Source organism: Alligator sinensis, unplaced genomic scaffold (assembly GCF_000455745.1).
Source record: "Alligator sinensis unplaced genomic scaffold, ASM45574v1 scaffold400_1, whole genome shotgun sequence".
NCBI classification, from domain to species: domain Eukaryota; kingdom Metazoa; phylum Chordata; order Crocodylia; family Alligatoridae; genus Alligator; species Alligator sinensis.
This window is the reverse complement of record NW_005841897.1, coordinates 2,886,947-2,906,709: the sequence shown is the minus strand read 5'-3', so window position 1 is coordinate 2,906,709 and position 19,763 is coordinate 2,886,947. Positions and strand designations below refer to the sequence as shown.

Here is a 19,763-nt window from a genome sequence, read left to right as displayed (position 1 = left end):
GGGCGCAAGGTGGGGGGTGGTCTCCAGTGTGCTTGGCAGCAGACCTGGAAGTGGACCAGAAGCACTTCAAGTCTACTTTTGGGTCCGCCACAGAGCGTGCAGGGCCCACCCCCCCGTGCCCCTCCTGACTCAGAGACTAGTGCCTCCTGGGTCTGGGGGGTTACCCAGGGTCCCCCTGTGGCCGATTGCTGAGCTGGAATGGTGCGGGGGGGGGCCCTGTGCACTCTCCAGCAGACCAAGAAGCTCACCACTGAGCACGTGGAGGACCCCCTGCACTCCTGTGGGGCACTCCATGCGTCCCAGCATTGCAGTGATCATGAGCTGTGCTGGTACCTCGAGGTATGTAGAAAAAACATTTAAAGCTGTGTCTATGGCGGAATTGCTGATTCTCTGAATCAGCATAAAAACTTCAGATTTGGCTGAATCGAATTGGGGACAGTGATCTGAATCAGTGAATTGAATCACTGTCCCTGATTCGGGCTGAATCTGAATCCAAATCGAATAGGGCCCATTTCACACACCTCTACAGGGGACCTTATAAATCTAGGTCTTTCCCCTGATGAGCTCCCATCCCTCTTGACGCCTTTCCCAAGGACTAACTCAGCTGGCCTCTTGTTTATTTCATTTTATCCCTATACTTCCTGGTCTCTAATATCTGACTTGTTCATCCATTTTTCCATTCTGTGTTGCTCTGCTTCCTTCTAATATTCCCTCAGAAGTGAGTATTTATCTAGCTTGATCTGGAGTCCTTCCCTACAGTAGTTTCCCATACTTGGGAGGCAAGTTCTTTACAGTTGTTCCATCTCTGACTTGAAGAAACTCCAAGCATTCACCACATTTAACTCTTTGAATGCTTTACTCAAGTTCACTTCACCAACTAGTTCCCTTAATTTTCCTAAGTTCACTCCTTTGGAATCAAGAAGCTTAGATACAGACCTACTTCTGTTTATGTTTCCATTTAATCTAAGTGAATCAATTTGAAATCACTTGAATCAAACTTATTTTATGGAACCAGCTTTCCTGTAATATACTCACTATATGCCAAAGCAGCCTAAAATAGCACCATTCTTGCGGGTTCTAGGGAAGATAAGTGTTGGTATCACCTTCAGGAATATTTGGACTCCAAGATCCATGCTCCAATCTATAGCTTTGATTCAACCATAACATTAAAAAGGCTCAGAGTGAACTGCCCCTCTGGGATGGGTGAGTTATGCTGGCCAGTACACACAAGTATGAACTACAGGACTTTGCATCTTCCCCCTTCTCTTATAGGGTCACTTGTACTCCAGGGGGTGCTGGGTACACAGGGATAATGGCTAGCATCTGTGGGTAGAAGGATCCTTCCTCCCTTGCACCCATGACGTAGTCCACTTAGATAAACCCATGTAAGGAACAGGGTTCATCCCAAAGCTCTGATGACTACACAGAACAACGCTTGGAGTAAAGGAGTAAATGAAGGACCACAATGCTCTCCAAAGCCAGCAAAAACAAGGATTTTCAATTTAAGGTGACTTAGCTGAAGATAAGTGTTTGCCACTGCTTCATTGCTCTTGTCACAAAGAATATAAGCTTTAGCACAGTGTAAAACAGAAAGGGTCAGCTGCAGATAGACTAGGCTGTCGTTTTATCACTTGTAATTTAAGCTCACTTTTATGGGCAATTTTACGCTAAGTGGTTGGTTGGGGAGATGATAGGAATAGAAAGAGTCTTGTCTGCCACAGCCACCCCAAAAAGAGAAATAAATAAAGCAACAAGGAGAGGCTGGAGCTCCCAATTTCAAGCGTTCTGTCAGCCTGTGAGAGCTTCCGCATATTCCAGCACGTATCTGCCCATCAACATTTCAGGATCGCAGTCCCTAGGCACAACATTAAAATGGAGAGAGGCAACCAGAAAATCCTGCTACTCCATTGAAAGACACCAAGGTAAATGAAAAGCTTGGGGATAATCTATAAGGGAGGTGAGACGTTTCAAATACTTTCTGCTTCCTTTCAAATACTTGTATGCATAGTACTTGATCTTTCCACTTATCTGCTCTGTGAGATGGGAATGTAAATGGTTGTTCCTATTAGTTACATTCTGATAGCACCGAAGAGAAAGCACTGTCTGATGGTTAGGCGACTGTGTCTGATATTCTTGCTCATGCTGTTCGGTTGATAGCACCCTAGCCAAGGGGTCCAGAGACTCAGATTCTTATCACCACTCTGCCACCAACTTGCTGTGCAATGCTTAGGTGAGTTACTTCACACCTCTCTGTGCCTCTGTCTTGTCTACTGAATCTGTTTTTTGCAACAAAATATGCCTCTTATTATGCACTTGCACCATGGGAACCTGACTTTACCTGCAATATGAATTATAACAATGAGCAGAACCTTACACGATACAACATCCCAGTGAAGTCAAGGGGGTCATTCCTTGAATAAGATGGCATGTAACGGAAAGATCTCACAGCCTGACTGCAATGCAGGACACTGCAAGTTTGGCCCTTTGGGTTCTATTCCAAGCTCTGTGACTCGTTTCTTCTTTTGTCCTCTCTGTCTCATGTACCTCCACTTTATCACAGCAATAAGAGCTCAGGCTATAGTAGCTAAGAGATGCATGACAAGGAACCATTCAAATCTGTCAAGTGCTTTGAGATTGTTGTCTAAAAAGTACTGTGATTCTGAGTTGATTTAAGGGGGAGAAATTCAGGTGTGGAGGCAACTGGGAAATTGGATGTAGAAGCCAAATTTGAAAAAAAAGAAAAAAGAAACTGTGCTTATCTATTTGCATTGTCAATATTACCATCTCCATAAGAGCTGTAGGGTCAGATTCCCCAGTGCCTTGCAAATTGAGCAACCAATGACCCCAGTGCAAGGAAGCTAACACCCCTTACTGTTCTGACTGCTTCTGTTGCATGGCTGTAAACCATAGGAAAAAGACAGAGGACAATGGAGATCTGCGTCCATACATTCGAAAACCTTCCCTCCCCGTCCCCTCCCCAGGGATTCAGGATACCTTAAAAATATGCAAAAGTACATCCCTTTAGGCACTACTTTGTGAGTCAGTGAAGGTGGAATTGACTCCTGGCTCTGCACAGGCTTCTTGCATGACACACTGACCCCACCTCACCAAGCCTTGGTTTCCCATCTCTAAAACAGCAGTAACAGTAATTCCCTTCAAAGGGTGGTGGGAAGAAAAACCCCATACACCTTTGGGAAGAGCACCGATACCACAGCAAGAGGTGCCAGATCATTTCTTAAGGAAACAGAGACTTGCAAAAGGACTATGGGTGCTCAACTATCTTTGTAAAGTGCTTTGAGATCCTTAGATAAAAAGCAAGTATTCTTGATATTTTAATAATCAGTGTTACCATGCTACATAAGTGGCAAAAAATTGTTATGTAACAACCACTCAATATTCCTTTCATTATACATTTAAAAGTCTGGTGGACTGTGAAAAAGGAAAATAAGCAGAGCTATCATGGGAAAAAGACATAAGGGTTATTGGTATCAAAGAGAAGCAAAATAACATTTATCTCCATCTCTCCAGCCTTACAGGTGTAAATCAGCACTTGCGTCAATGGACAGCTCCATGACTTACGCTATACAAACGCGGGATTCACTGAGGAATATATAAAACCACCAATGATAAATAAGGGTATGTAGCAGAAGAATTTATGCAGTCTTCTGCTGTACGAGAGAAAGCAGGCTATAAACCTTCATCGTTCTAAATCAATACTCCTCAAGCAATGAGGCAAAGGGCCAAATGATGCTCTGCTTACTCCTGCTAGGGAGTGCATCCTCATACAAACAGGCTCCCAGAAGTTACCAACTGATCATGGGTTGTGCTTCCCCAAGCTGAAACATTGGCCAGTGACTTTTTTCCTTTTCCTTTCTTGTGGCTTGGCTAATTTATGCCTTGGTGTTGGTGAAGTTATTTCTGTAACACCCATGCACACTTGGGTTATGTATGGCACAGTTTGTGCTTTTGGTTGTGTGTGTGTGTGTGTGTGTGTTTTATGTGAGCAAGATGGCCCCTGTCGTTCTGGCCATGTGCTGCACATGGAAAGCTGGGGCCTTGTATTGAGGCAAAATATGTCAAGTCTTCTGGCCTCATTGACCCAGGGAGAACAAGGACTTTTCGGGCAGATTGGTTGGGACAAAGGCTGGACTGTGGTGCTCCCTGACTGGATGAGACCAGGGTGATGTCATGCAGGGGGATACAAGGTGAGCTAGACTGCTTTGGGGGGGAAGAGAAGCTGCTAGGGGCTGCTGAAGAGTGAAGACTCCTCCAAGGGAGAAGGAATTTGCAGACAGCGAAAGGGGAAACTCGGGTAGAGGTGAGAGAGAGGGAGAACTGACTCAGTGGCTGGGAACTCCTCTCTCCTCCTTTTCTTCCCTCGTTTTCTAAGATCTTAAGGGATTAATACCAGGGAGGAGGGTATTGGTTCCTTGGGTTGGCTGGCTAGGAATTAAGCCTGGCAGTTTAAACGGGGTTGAAACCTGGGAGTTTCTAATCCTGCCAGTTTGGGGCTGGGGTTGAGGTTTGCAACTTTGAGGTTTGCAACTTTCTGCTCCCAGTGGAGCTGTGGACCAGACCTAGAGGGTAAGCCTGGCTTTTCCCCTTTGTTTCTTTTGATGGTCCTTTGCTCCAGTCAAGCTGTGTAGTTGGGCCAGCTGTAGTCATTAATCAACCTGGCTCCCTTTTGAGTTTGTCCTGCAGTTCTCATTTTAGCAAACCATATAATCCAGCCCAAAAGTCTTGGGGTGTGTGCATGCTCGCTGGAGCTGCAGTCACCCCCCACCCTCCCCCCCACACATACACACAGCCCCCCATAGAAGCAAAGATCAGCGCTGTACCTTCTCCAGGAGCAAGGGAGTTTGTTGCAATGCAGAAGGACCTCCACTCTCAACCAGCTCCCCAGGACACAGTAAACCCAAGGAGCAATGACCTTGGGACTTCCTTGTATGAGGTATGTAGAAAAAACATTTAAAGCTGTGTCTATGGCGGAATTGCTGATTCTCTGAATCAGCATAAAAACTTCAGATTTGGCTGAATCGAATTGGGGACAGTGATCTGAATCAGTGAATTGAATCACTGTCCCTGATTCGGGCTGAATCTGAATCCAAATCGAATAGGGCCCATTTCACACACCTCTACAGGGGACCTTATAAATCTAGGTCTTTCCCCTGATGAGCTCCCATCCCTCTTGACGCCTTTCCCAAGGACTAACTCAGCTGGCCTCTTGTTTATTTCATTTTATCCCTATACTTCCTGGTCTCTAATATCTGACTTGTTCATCCATTTTTCCATTCTGTGTTGCTCTGCTTCCTTCTAATATTCCCTCAGAAGTGAGTATTTATCTAGCTTGATCTGGAGTCCTTCCCTACAGTAGTTTCCCATACTTGGGAGGCAAGTTCTTTACAGTTGTTCCATCTCTGACTTGAAGAAACTCCAAGCATTCACCACATTTAACTCTTTGAATGCTTTACTCAAGTTCACTTCACCAACTAGTTCCCTTAATTTTCCTAAGTTCACTCCTTTGGAATCAAGAAGCTTAGATACAGACCTACTTCTGTTTATGTTTCCATTTAATCTAAGTGAATCAATTTGAAATCACTTGAATCAAACTTATTTTATGGAACCAGCTTTCCTGTAATATACTCACTATATGCCAAAGCAGCCTAAAATAGCACCATTCTTGCGGGTTCTAGGGAAGATAAGTGTTGGTATCACCTTCAGGAATATTTGGACTCCAAGATCCATGCTCCAATCTATAGCTTTGATTCAACCATAACATTAAAAAGGCTCAGAGTGAACTGCCCCTCTGGGATGGGTGAGTTATGCTGGCCAGTACACACAAGTATGAACTACAGGACTTTGCATCTTCCCCCTTCTCTTATAGGGTCACTTGTACTCCAGGGGGTGCTGGGTACACAGGGATAATGGCTAGCATCTGTGGGTAGAAGGATCCTTCCTCCCTTGCACCCATGACGTAGTCCACTTAGATAAACCCATGTAAGGAACAGGGTTCATCCCAAAGCTCTGATGACTACACAGAACAACGCTTGGAGTAAAGGAGTAAATGAAGGACCACAATGCTCTCCAAAGCCAGCAAAAACAAGGATTTTCAATTTAAGGTGACTAGCTGAAGATAAGTGTTTGCCACTGCTTCATTGCTCTTGTCACAAAGAATATAAGCTTTAGCACAGTGTAAAACAGAAAGGGTCAGCTGCAGATAGACTAGGCTGTCGTTTTATCACTTGTAATTTAAGCTCACTTTTATGGGCAATTTTACGCTAAGTGGTTGGTTGGGGAGATGATAGGAATAGAAAGAGTCTTGTCTGCCACAGCCACCCCAAAAAGAGAAATAAATAAAGCAACAAGGAGAGGCTGGAGCTCCCAATTTCAAGCGTTCTGTCAGCCTGTGAGAGCTTCCGCATATTCCAGCACGTATCTGCCCATCAACATTTCAGGATCGCAGTCCCTAGGCACAACATTAAAATGGAGAGAGGCAACCAGAAAATCCTGCTACTCCATTGAAAGACACCAAGGTAAATGAAAAGCTTGGGGATAATCTATAAGGGAGGTGAGACGTTTCAAATACTTTCTGCTTCCTTTCAAATACTTGTATGCATAGTACTTGATCTTTCCACTTATCTGCTCTGTGAGATGGGAATGTAAATGGTTGTTCCTATTAGTTACATTCTGATAGCACCGAAGAGAAAGCACTGTCTGATGGTTAGGCGACTGTGTCTGATATTCTTGCTCATGCTGTTCGGTTGATAGCACCCTAGCCAAGGGGTCCAGAGACTCAGATTCTTATCACCACTCTGCCACCAACTTGCTGTGCAATGCTTAGGTGAGTTACTTCACACCTCTCTGTGCCTCTGTCTTGTCTACTGAATCTGTTTTTTGCAACAAAATATGCCTCTTATTATGCACTTGCACCATGGGAACCTGACTTTACCTGCAATATGAATTATAACAATGAGCAGAACCTTACACGATACAACATCCCAGTGAAGTCAAGGGGGTCATTCCTTGAATAAGATGGCATGTAACGGAAAGATCTCACAGCCTGACTGCAATGCAGGACACTGCAAGTTTGGCCCTTTGGGTTCTATTCCAAGCTCTGTGACTCGTTTCTTCTTTTGTCCTCTCTGTCTCATGTACCTCCACTTTATCACAGCAATAAGAGCTCAGGCTATAGTAGCTAAGAGATGCATGACAAGGAACCATTCAAATCTGTCAAGTGCTTTGAGATTGTTGTCTAAAAAGTACTGTGATTCTGAGTTGATTTAAGGGGGAGAAATTCAGGTGTGGAGGCAACTGGGAAATTGGATGTAGAAGCCAAATTTGAAAAAAAAGAAAAAAGAAACTGTGCTTATCTATTTGCATTGTCAATATTACCATCTCCATAAGAGCTGTAGGGTCAGATTCCCCAGTGCCTTGCAAATTGAGCAACCAATGACCCCAGTGCAAGGAAGCTAACACCCCTTACTGTTCTGACTGCTTCTGTTGCATGGCTGTAAACCATAGGAAAAAGACAGAGGACAATGGAGATCTGCGTCCATACATTCGAAAACCTTCCCTCCCCGTCCCCTCCCCAGGGATTCAGGATACCTTAAAAATATGCAAAAGTACATCCCTTTAGGCACTACTTTGTGAGTCAGTGAAGGTGGAATTGACTCCTGGCTCTGCACAGGCTTCTTGCATGACACACTGACCCCACCTCACCAAGCCTTGGTTTCCCATCTCTAAAACAGCAGTAACAGTAATTCCCTTCAAAGGGTGGTGGGAAGAAAAACCCCATACACCTTTGGGAAGAGCACCGATACCACAGCAAGAGGTGCCAGATCATTTCTTAAGGAAACAGAGACTTGCAAAAGGACTATGGGTGCTCAACTATCTTTGTAAAGTGCTTTGAGATCCTTAGATAAAAAGCAAGTATTCTTGATATTTTAATAATCAGTGTTACCATGCTACATAAGTGGCAAAAAATTGTTATGTAACAACCACTCAATATTCCTTTCATTATACATTTAAAAGTCTGGTGGACTGTGAAAAAGGAAAATAAGCAGAGCTATCATGGGAAAAAGACATAAGGGTTATTGGTATCAAAGAGAAGCAAAATAACATTTATCTCCATCTCTCCAGCCTTACAGGTGTAAATCAGCACTTGCGTCAATGGACAGCTCCATGACTTACGCTATACAAACGCGGGATTCACTGAGGAATATATAAAACCACCAATGATAAATAAGGGTATGTAGCAGAAGAATTTATGCAGTCTTCTGCTGTACGAGAGAAAGCAGGCTATAAACCTTCATCGTTCTAAATCAATACTCCTCAAGCAATGAGGCAAAGGGCCAAATGATGCTCTGCTTACTCCTGCTAGGGAGTGCATCCTCATACAAACAGGCTCCCAGAAGTTACCAACTGATCATGGGTTGTGCTTCCCCAAGCTGAAACATTGGCCAGTGACTTTTTTCCTTTTCCTTTCTTGTGGCTTGGCTAATTTATGCCTTGGTGTTGGTGAAGTTATTTCTGTAACACCCATGCACACTTGGGTTATGTATGGCACAGTTTGTGCTTTTGGTTGTGTGTGTGTGTGTGTGTGTGTTTTATGTGAGCAAGATGGCCCCTGTCGTTCTGGCCATGTGCTGCACATGGAAAGCTGGGGCCTTGTATTGAGGCAAAATATGTCAAGTCTTCTGGCCTCATTGACCCAGGGAGAACAAGGACTTTTCGGGCAGATTGGTTGGGACAAAGGCTGGACTGTGGGGCTCCCTGACTGGATGAGACCAGGGTGATGTCATGCAGGGGGATACAAGGTGAGCTAGACTGCTTTGGGGGGGAAGAGAAGCTGCTAGGGGCTGCTGAAGAGTGAAGACTCCTCCAAGGGAGAAGGAATTTGCAGACAGCGAAAGGGGAAACTCGGGTAGAGGTGAGAGAGAGGGAGAACTGACTCAGTGGCTGGGAACTCCTCTCTCCTCCTTTTCTTCCCTCGTTTTCTAAGATCTTAAGGGATTAATACCAGGGAGGAGGGTATTGGTTCCTTGGGTTGGCTGGCTAGGAATTAAGCCTGGCAGTTTAAACGGGGTTGAAACCTGGGAGTTTCTAATCCTGCCAGTTTGGGGCTGGGGTTGAGGTTTGCAACTTTGAGGTTTGCAACTTTCTGCTCCCAGTGGAGCTGTGGACCAGACCTAGAGGGTAAGCCTGGCTTTTCCCCTTTGTTTCTTTTGATGGTCCTTTGCTCCAGTCAAGCTGTGTAGTTGGGCCAGCTGTAGTCATTAATCAACCTGGCTCCCTTTTGAGTTTGTCCTGCAGTTCTCATTTTAGCAAACCATATAATCCAGCCCAAAAGTCTTGGGGTGTGTGCATGCTCGCTGGAGCTGCAGTCACCCCCCACCCTCCCCCCCACACATACACACAGCCCCCCATAGAAGCAAAGATCAGCGCTGTACCTTCTCCAGGAGCAAGGGAGTTTGTTGCAATGCAGAAGGACCTCCACTCTCAACCAGCTCCCCAGGACACAGTAAACCCAAGGAGCAATGACCTTGGGACTTCCTTGTATGGGCCCCTCACTCCAGCCCATTGCTGAAGGGCAGGTACAGGGGCTCAGGCCCTCAGAACTACCTGTTGGGGAGCCCCAAGTCCCAGACTGCCTGGGTATGGATGAAGCCACCCCACCTCTAGACTTTGCTTTGTAGTTAATAGTGCTTTAAAATTATATTTAATGTTTTGTTTTGTTTTGTTTTATGTACAGGCACCCCCTGCTTAGCACTCTTAACTGGTTCCTGAAAAACAAAGCATTAAGCAAAACCAACTTCCACTTGTCACTTTCTAAAGCCACCAAAACCACTCTAAAGCAACCAAAATCACTTTCTAAAGCTACCAAAATCACCAGAATCAGGGCTGCCAGGATTAGTGTTGGTCTGAGTGCCAGCTGTACAATGCCCATAAGCATTATAACAAAACTTGCTGAGCACTAAGTAGAATCAGGTATCAATGTAAAATGAGCACTATGGTGAAATACTGCTAAGTGAAACAGCATTAAGCGGGGGTTGCCTGTAATAAATGTGGGTGTTTGTGTTTACACTGCTTGCGAGGTTGGGGGTTGTTTATACAGGGTGCCCCAGCAAATTTAGTGTTCCCAGATTTCTGGGTGGGGGCTCAAGCCACTGGTATAATTTATGGGGTACCCCAAAATGTGAACCAGTCCTTGTTACTGATGACCTGTCCCCAGCAGAAGGGTTACATTTCTAATCACCAGCCTTCATGTGCCTTTGAGGACGAGATCTGCTCCTGTGAAGATAGCCAGCAAGTTCTCAAATTAGATTCACGGAATTTAAGGGCACAAGGGACAATTACACCCTGGAGCCTGACCCCAAGTTGGATTTAAGGGCATGGCCCTCTGATCAGGGCGGAATTTTACCCAACTAAGCAAATGATCTGGTAAATACAGGGCCATTTTCCTTAACCCAGATGAATTCCCATTGGACACACTGTCACACTTAGGTGCTTATAGTAACACATGTTATGTGCGGTGCTGAAGGAAGGTCAGACATCCGATAGCTTCCAAAGCTTCCCAATGGTAGAACACCATTGTCACAAGACTTTGCCCCCAGATGCAGTCCACAAGCTATGACTCCACACTTTGTTTCCTGCATCTCTGTGCAGCACCTTGGGTGAGGTCTTGAGTTCACATAACTGAGTACAGCTCCACTGACATCCACAGGGCTGTGCTGATTTATATTGGCTGAGGATCTGGTCCAGTGACTTTGTTTAAAAGGACAGTCTTTCATCTGATGGCTATCCCCATCTGTTTTCCTTTTGAGCCACTACCTACAAGTTGTAAGACTGATCTCTTTGCACAGTTTAAGGTTTGAAAGGACTAATGGATGATCTAATCCATCATCTTGTGCATCTCAGCTACTATGTTTTACCCATTGCCCACTGCCCAATAATGTGGGCTGTGTTGAAGCAGATCCTTCATAAAGGCAGCCAGTCTTGTTCTGAAGACACCCAGAGATGAAGACTCCCCCACTTCCCTTGGGAGCTTGTTTTAGTCTATCATTGCCTTCAGTATTAAAAATGTGTCTTATTTCTAATTTGAGCTTGGCTTTGGCTTCCTGCAGCTGGTTCTTGTTCTTCCCTCCTCTGCTAGAGTAAAGAGCCCTCTAGTGCCCAGTTTTGCCTCCCCATGAAGGCACTTAGACTCCATAATCAGGTCACTTCTCAATCTTCTTTCTGACGAGCTAATCAGTCTGAGCTCTTCCAGCCTCTCACTCTAAGACATCTTCTCCAGCCATCAAATCAGGTTTGTGATTTTTTTTTCTTGTACTCATTCTCATTTTTCAACATCTTTAAAATGTGAACATCACAACTGTGCACAGCATTCCAGTCATATCTCACCAGCACTGCACACAGAAGTACAAGCACTTCCTCCCCCTACTAACCGTTTGCTGTTTATATAGTTAAGGGTCACAGCCCTTTTTGCCAGAATCGTGCTGGGAGCTCTGTTGAGCTGTTGGCTGATTAAAACCTTTCTCAAATCCTTCTTGGAGCCACTGCTTTCAGTCATCTCTTCTGTACATTCTGGATTCCTTGCTCCTAAATGCATAACTCTGACTGTGGCTTTAATGAAATGTGTTTTCTTTGAATGGGCTCAGCTTCCCTTCAAGTCCAGACTGCTCTGCATGACTGCCCTGCCTCACAGTTGCAATTTGGTCAGTTGTTGCATCTGCACTATGTGCCAATTTCATCAGCAGTGATTTGACACATATATCCAAATCACAGCTTAAAATGCTGGACACCGCTGGCCTTGGTATGACAGCTAGCAGAACCTCACTAGAAACATGTCCATTGGAAGAGGACTCCTCATTGACAACCACTTTTTGAGCGCTGCACATTAGATGGTTCTTAAGCCATCTAATGTGTGCTCTATTAATATTGTATCGTGGTAAATTTTTTATCAGAACGTCACGCAGTTTTCAGTCATACCCCTTATAAAAGCCTAAATATTTTACATAGTTTTCTTTATCAGCCAAACCAGCATTCAGATCAAAGAATGCAATAAGGGTTGTTTGACAAGGCCTATTTGCCATAAAAATATGTTGACTGACATTAATTATATTCCTACCTTTTAATTCTTTATTAATTGAATACTATAGTAGGTTTTCAACTATTTTGCCTAAACTTGATAGCAGACTAATTGGCCTGTAACTTCTGGGTCCTCCTGCTTGTCCTTTTTGAATATTAGCCCTTTCCAGGTTTTCATGTAAATTTCTCAGCATTCTAAGTTTTATAAAAAATTGGCATAACGGGGGCAAAAACCTCTTCAGCAAGGTTTTCCCAAGGCTGCAGACTCTTGGCCTGCTGATTTCACATTTAGCCCAATACAGCGGTGAGGGTGGGGGAGGAAGAAGGGATGGGGGAAGAAGATGGGGGCCAGAAGGCAAGGGGACCAAATCTGACCCCCCAGATTTATTTTCCCTGCTGTAACAGTGGGAGGTTAACTAATTCAAGGCAAACCTCCAATAATTAGATTGTATACCTGGAAAATTATAACAAATCTGTACATTTTCCATTATAACGTATTTGTACATTAGAATCTAATTATTGGGGGGGGGGCATCTTATAATCAGGACCATCTTATATTTGAGTAAATATGGTATTTACTGAACACTTTTTTGGTATCATGATTAACATCTTTACCATCTTCAACTAGTAAAGAGCCTATATTGCTGCAAAAATTCTTCTGTTACAAATGTACTTCAAGAACGTTATTATGTTTAGGCCCACCAGTCATGGTTCTCCTCCCCACCCCAAGGTCTTCAGCTTCCCTTATCAATTTTCTGTACTTCATAACTCCTCATTTGTATTCATTGCTAGCTCTCCTCCGTTTATTTCTGTAATCAGTTCTTCTACCACTTTACCACTGAATAAGCTAAAATCATGATCTTTTTTGATTGTGGAATCACGGTTTCATGGCCACCTAATAAACTCTTCTTAAAGTCTTCTGATTTTGATACATATTTTCCTGACTACATTTTTCCTTCGAATCAATTTTGCTCATGATTCTTCTCAGCTTGGGAAAAAACTAGCCCTTTCGAGACATGTAGGCTGCTTACAGATGTTACAAAAAGCAAAAAAACCCAGTGCTTCACTTTAAACGTGGCGAGTTCCTACCCTGAGCCCTGCACATGCCCAGAAGAAGTATCACCTTATTTGGACCCGGCGCCTGATGTCTGTAAATATCAGGTGCATTAATGGGGCTTTTTTGGTGCTTTTATCTAATAGCTGATTGAATCAGCTTTACTGAAAAGTGCCAAAACCACCTGCTGAAGCCCCTGATCTATACAGACGCTGCAGAACCGAGTCGAAGTAACGCGCTGGTTCTTCTGGCAAAGTGTGGGGTTTTGTTTATAATTTTAAACATCTGCAAGGAGCCCTAGATTATACCTATTACTGGTTGGGGCTATCCACTGACTTTGTGGAATGTAGTCAGGCCACGATTGCTGGTCTCTACATAACCCCTAGCTTCCAGGCCAGTGATTAATACATCTTTGCCCGTAATAATGCTGTCAAAAATAGAGATACCCTGCAATACCTTTAGCATTAAAAACTCATTTTTAATTCTGAGAAGTTTTAATGATGTTTAACAACTGGCCACACGAGACCTCGACTATACATCTCTCAAACTGGAATACTCGTTAATGATCTCTTTCTTTTTCTTTCCACACGTTCTAGACATGTGCTTAAGCAGTAGCTCATCTTGATCTCTAGTTTGTGCCTGTAACAACCCGCTCCAGGATTTCCTTAGTTAGCATATTGATCCACAAGCCTTGAAGATTTTGTGTTTCCGAGTTATCAATACCTTTAAAACAGCTAACAATGTTTTAAATGTAAACAGCCAACTGGCTCTGCCTCTTCTGCTCGCTCTATTCTTCCTCGGCACTTTATAGCTCCTGATTTTAACATTCTAATCATGCAAATTCAGTCTGCACCTTATAGGGGTTTTTTTTATTATTATTCCTCCTTACTTAAACATTCTCTATTGGAGCTTTCATCATTTGCCAGTTAAGTCAACTAATTTTCTACTAAACCCAATTTCACTCATGGTTGGAGTGAAATCTCGGTAATTTTTCCTCATGCCATGTACTATTAATGGCGCTTGAAATTATGCAAATAAAATTGATGAGCACAAATGCCTTTTTCTTCAGAGAGCTTAGCTGAGAGATTTGTTTTGAAAAAAAGCAGTTGATCCCCTGCATCGTGGGCCGCTTGTGAAAACCTTAATCTCAAAAATAAACAAGCGACTGAAGGAAACAAGTGACTTGATTGATCTTCCCATCCAGCCCCTGAAAAACTGAAATGCCTGGATAATGATGTCATGCTGATTGCATGGATAAGCGTGTCTATGAAGTCATGGCTGCAGAGGGTTAGTGATGACAATGGCAAAGCTCCAGTCGCACATATTGAGTGAAGGATGCTGTGGGTGATCCCTGATATTGTTTCCCCTTTAATCAAGCCAGTTAAAAGAATCATGGCTATCTGTAGAGTTGTGCCTTTCTGGCTGCTCTTAGACATCTGCCTTGAACAGCTGTGCATACTCCAGAATAAATCTACAGCAGGTTCTTGTCCTGCTATTTTCCCCCTATAGGTACTTTAATCAACCAAGGGACCCATTCCTTTGCCAGAGCTTGGCAGAGGCTCTCTGAATTCAGATTACTGCAGGTTATCTGCACATCTCATTGACCTATTTTCAAATTAACCTAAGTTTTGCTTCCAAGTTATTGCTCCCCAGCCTGAAAGGTCCAGTACCAAATTGATCCTGGGGGATACTTCTACAGCCCAGACCAATATTCTATATCATATTTAATTGCAGCTCTACTGCTGGCCTCTGTTATCAGCAGCGAACGGGAGAGGAGCGGGAGCGGGCTTTGCATGCTGGCAATATCAGATGCGTTTCAATAATCAGCTGCCCACTTAGGGATGGAAAATCCTGTCCCCTCCTCTCTGCGGAGGCAAAAGGCACTGATTAACAGCAGAATGGGTGTGTGTATAAAGGAATGCAATATGCCTGAGTCTGATGGACAGGAGTGGAGGCTACATCCCGTCAGTAAAGCTCGTAGCTCACAGGCACTGGTGCTTCCCACTCAAGAATGGGGGAGCATTCGGTGGGGATAGCACTGGTGGATCCAAGATCAGGCAAACCAAGTAGCTATTGTGGCAAGAACCATGGAGGCTACTGATGCCTGGAGATCACAGTGACAGCTGTGAAGCAGCTGTGCTTCCCTCCCCTGATCCCTCTACAGAGAAATCTGGTGCAGTCCATGTGTTCAAACTGGGTGGAATTAACACCAAAGCAAAAGGTCCAGGCCTCACTGAAAGTCCAGTTAGGACTTACGTGGGACTTTAGAGGGATGCTGCCTTCATGCTCTGAATACCATTCACTACTGTCTATTTTAAGTGTGTCCAGAAACTCGCCCAAAGTAACGGCACTATGGAAATGAATGGAGCCGCTCTGATTTAGGCCAGTTGATAGTCTCATCCATCAGAGCTTCAGGTTGAGATTAGGGCTGTGCAAAGCTTTGGGTGGTGATTCGATTTGGAGGTGATTCAGCCCGATTCAGTGGCCAAAGTTCTGAATCCAAATCGAATCAGGGGACCAATGTAAAGGTGCGAATCGATTCAAAGCTCTCCGAATCTTTGGAAAAGATTCGGAGAGCTTCAATGATTCAGGCAGTCCCGAGTGGCTGCAGCAGGAAGCTGCAGCTGACTCTGAGCTGGTAAGTACTAGGGGTAGGGGAGAGGGGGCTGGGGGAGGGGACCATGGGGGGACCCCTGCCAGCCCCCCATGTGCCCCCTCTTTAGGGGCTTCTGCAGAGCCCCCACCTGGCGCAGGGCAGGGAGGATAGCCTCTCTGCCGGCAGGAGTGGTGTCCAGGGGTTTTCTTGCTTTGGGTTTTTTTCTTAAAGGACTGGAGCTGGCCCAGGTGGGGCATCCATGGGGGGGAGGGGCTGGGGGCATGAGGGGGGTGCAGAGCCCCCCCATGCAGCATGGGGCAGTGGGCATCACCCCCTGCCAGGCAGCACCTGCTGAGTTGGGCTTTTTTTCCCCCCAAGTGCTGGGAGCTGGGGTGGGCAGGGCAGCCCTTGCTGGGCTGGGAGAGGGCAGGGGATGGGCATGGCTGATCTGGAGAGTCAGCAGCAGCTGAATCTCCAAATAAGAATCAGCCGAATCGAATCAGGACAGTGATTTGAATCACTGAATCGAATCACTGTCCCCCAAATCAGCTGAATCCGAAGCGACTACTAACCGCTTCACACAGGCCCAGTTGAGCTGTGTAAAGTCACGGAAGGAATGTGGACATCCAATTCCCATAACAATTAGCAGGAAATCAGGCATTTGAATCCCCGGTGTAACTGATAGTTTCATCCCCAAGCTCTGACAGAATAACCAGGAGATTTTGAGCTCATTTCTAAGAAAAGTTCTTGAACTTGTAAAAGGGTTTCTGCTGGGCTTTCCAGGCAGTGCTGGCAGATTACCACTCCTTTAACATGGAGTCCAGTAGGAACATGCTAGTTTTATCCTGGCTTTTGCCAGCAATGAAGGCAAAGCTCCCAGGGTAGCACATTCACTGAACTATGAATGTGAGCAAAGGGAGAGCTCTAGCCCATTGGCGTGGTAAGCAATGAAACATATTCCAAAAGGTCCAGGGAGATTTGAATGGGCATCTTATCAGAGGGCTCCATATGGTACAATATTACCATTCTCACTGGATTCTCCTCTGATACCAGTGCAGACGAGGAGTAATTCCACAGAAGTCAGTGGATTTACATGAGTGAAAACTGTGGTGAGATAAGAGAATGAGCCCCAGAGATTTATTTTAAAAGTTGGGCTGAGTTCAGGGGGGAAAAAAATCTCTCCTGCAAAAAATATCCACATTTACTGCCTTTCCTTCCTTTGCTTTTCCAACCTCATTTCTTTTTGGATCAAGGAAAGGGGACAAATTCAGAAACTGTTCCTGTGGTAATTGTGGTTCTCTCACAGGAGTAAGTAAAACCCTGAAATATTGCAAGTCAGACTAGTGAGACCTCCAAGGTCACAGGTCCAATCCCCAGCTAGCACAGACAGCTAGCTACCTCATATAATCTCATTCATAAATTTAGCAAGCTCTGTCTCCACACTAGTTAGGTTTTTACCCAGCTATTCCCATTGCAAGGCTGTTCCAGATTCTCATTGCGGTGATGATTATAAACTGCCTAAGTCGTTGCCTGAGTTCATACATGGCCAGTTTATACCCAGTTACTCTTGTGCCAGCATTGTTCTTTATATCCTACAGAGTCCTTCTCCCTCCCTAGTGTTTACAAGGATTAAAGTGAAGTGAAGTCATTGCAGTCTGGAGTTTGCGATGTATTTTCCCTTTGAAAGGTCCCAGCTCTATTCTTGAGGCTAACAAGGGTATTTTTTTAACATGCCCTGTAGTTCATTTATTTTAAAGCTATCCACAAAACCAAAAAGCCCTCCCTATATACAACTCATAATACTTTCCATCAGTGATGGGCTGCCAGTTTTTAACTCCTCCTTAACTAGTGATAAACCCTGTCTCTCTCATAAGAGCAAACAGGTGGCGGGGGAAGGACTGAGCAATCTAGTCATTGAGTCATTTGGTTTAAACCAACAAGCAAACTAAACCCTGTTCTCTCATAGTGGGAGTCAAGGACCAGCAAGCTCACGTTCAGCACCATCTGCTGGAGCTGCTAATACCTTACGTTATTCCTAGAAAACAGAAGCGATAGGGGACTTCAGCCAAGAGTGCTCATCTGAGCAACCAGAGCCCTCCGTGAACTTGGAAACTGCCGTCTGGGGTCCATTTCCTGGCATCTGAAATGAGGGCTGCAGGCCCTGAAGTGGAAATTGTTCCTTTAAGAATATAGTCTGAGAAACCTGACACTTCAAGCCATCTAGACCTTTCCACGGGCTCTCAAGCTCCTAAGCAGAAGGGTTTTGACTGGTTTCACTCACGGGCTCCTGCTCCACTTCTCAGGTGAGGTGGCTGTGCATGCGTGCAAGGAAAGGGGCTCCATGCGGTGAGGCCGAATGGCATTGGATCGGTGCTCTTTGCACACAAGATTCTTCCCATAGTCTCCTATACAAAGGACACATTGATGATATAATGAGGTTTTGATAGCTTGGCTAGGCAGAGGCCTTTGCAGACTGCAAAAAATCCAGTTAGTGAGTCATCATTTGGTACAAATAAACATATTTCATGAAGAAGTGCAATTTAACGGCTCAGCGAGTCCCGCTAATTTATGCGCCTTCCTTTCTCATGGAACAAAACCCACAAAGGGGGAAGAAATACCTCCAGTTTATTATTTACAATGGCAATGTTGTTTATCTGCATTCTTCATGGGGGAATTGGCAATAAATCTACCTCACCACCTATTCAAAGAAACAGAGGCCTCTCTAATGATCGGAAACAGCTTTTGCAATCACCCCAACCTGCAGGGCTTTCATTGCAAAGTATATGGCTTTTAATTTGGGAGCTATACCATTGTACATCTGTTGACATGGGAGCTACACAATGAAAACAGCTGCACCTGGCTGGAAAGGCCAAAGGGAATAGCGATATCACCGCAGGAGTGTGCAGGTTATCACAACGTACCGCTTTGCAATAAGATTATCTCTGACTCGTACAGCTACAGATATTCAGCACCAGCTGCTGATAGAGATCTCTGTCGTGAGGGGTTTTAGGGTGAGAACCTCAGCTGGTGGGAATCAGAAGTCAGTGGAGCTAAGCTGGTTAACACCAAGTGAGAAGCTGGGCCCTAAAGGCAACTCAGTGCTGTGTAGTTTGTTGGCACAAAGCCCACGCACACAAGTGGGTTTCTTTCATACCTTTGCGCTACTCCCCTGGTTAGACTGTAACTACCACCTCTATTATACCCCAAGGCATAAACAAATTGGAAGCAAGCCCTGTGCCCCTATGCACTTCCAAAGCGAATAGCCCAAACTTACTGGAAGTCAAGCAAGCTGCAAACAGCCTTTAGCAAAGAATATCCTGATGTTCCACCTACTCCAGCTAGTGGCTGAAGCTGAATATGCAGGACTTTTTGTCTCACAGTGATGCTTCCCTTTAAATACCTAAGGCACGCACACAGACATGGCCTACAGCCTCTAAACCCTTTCACTTCCCAGCAGTTAAGCTGCTGAAATATTGATCTACACTCTGGAACAATGCACCAGGCATGGGAAGTGCGCAGGACGCAGCAGGTGGCTGAGAAGCAATGGAATTCAGAGGAATAATTTAAGCCATCTCTTCTGCTGGAGTCGGTGACTAACACCTGGTAAGAACCTGGCCCTACGGCAATCAAAAACCCAGTTGAAATGTGTCACTTGAAAACATCTCCATAATGGACATGTGCAACCATCTCATCTCAGCAGATATGGAAGAAGGTATAATGCTGACATATAATATACAATATTATACTTAAATTATTTTACCAACCACTTGACCCTTTGTCATGACCCTTTGTCATACAGGCCAGATGTTCAGGGGTTCAACACTCACCTGTGGGGCTAGATGCTCTAAATATATGTGTCTAAATGGGAGCTGAGCTGATTTCCACACCTTACCTGCAACCCAGTCCCTGACTTCACATGAAATCTCTGACCAGTGAGGATAACAACCCACCAGTTTTGACAATTCACGGAGTTCCCTTTGGCTCAAGGGAGAGGCTGATGTGTCTAAGTCCTGAGTTCAAACCACA

At 44.8% G+C, this 19,763-nt stretch overlaps 1 protein-coding gene across 2 annotated transcripts in view; it reads right to left on the bottom strand.

Annotated features, from left to right (window-relative positions):
• MGAT5B (mannosyl (alpha-1,6-)-glycoprotein beta-1,6-N-acetyl-glucosaminyltransferase, isozyme B) overlaps positions 1-19,763 on the bottom strand; it is a 183,375-nt gene that overhangs the window by 48,059 nt on the left and 115,553 nt on the right. The window lies entirely within an intron of this gene.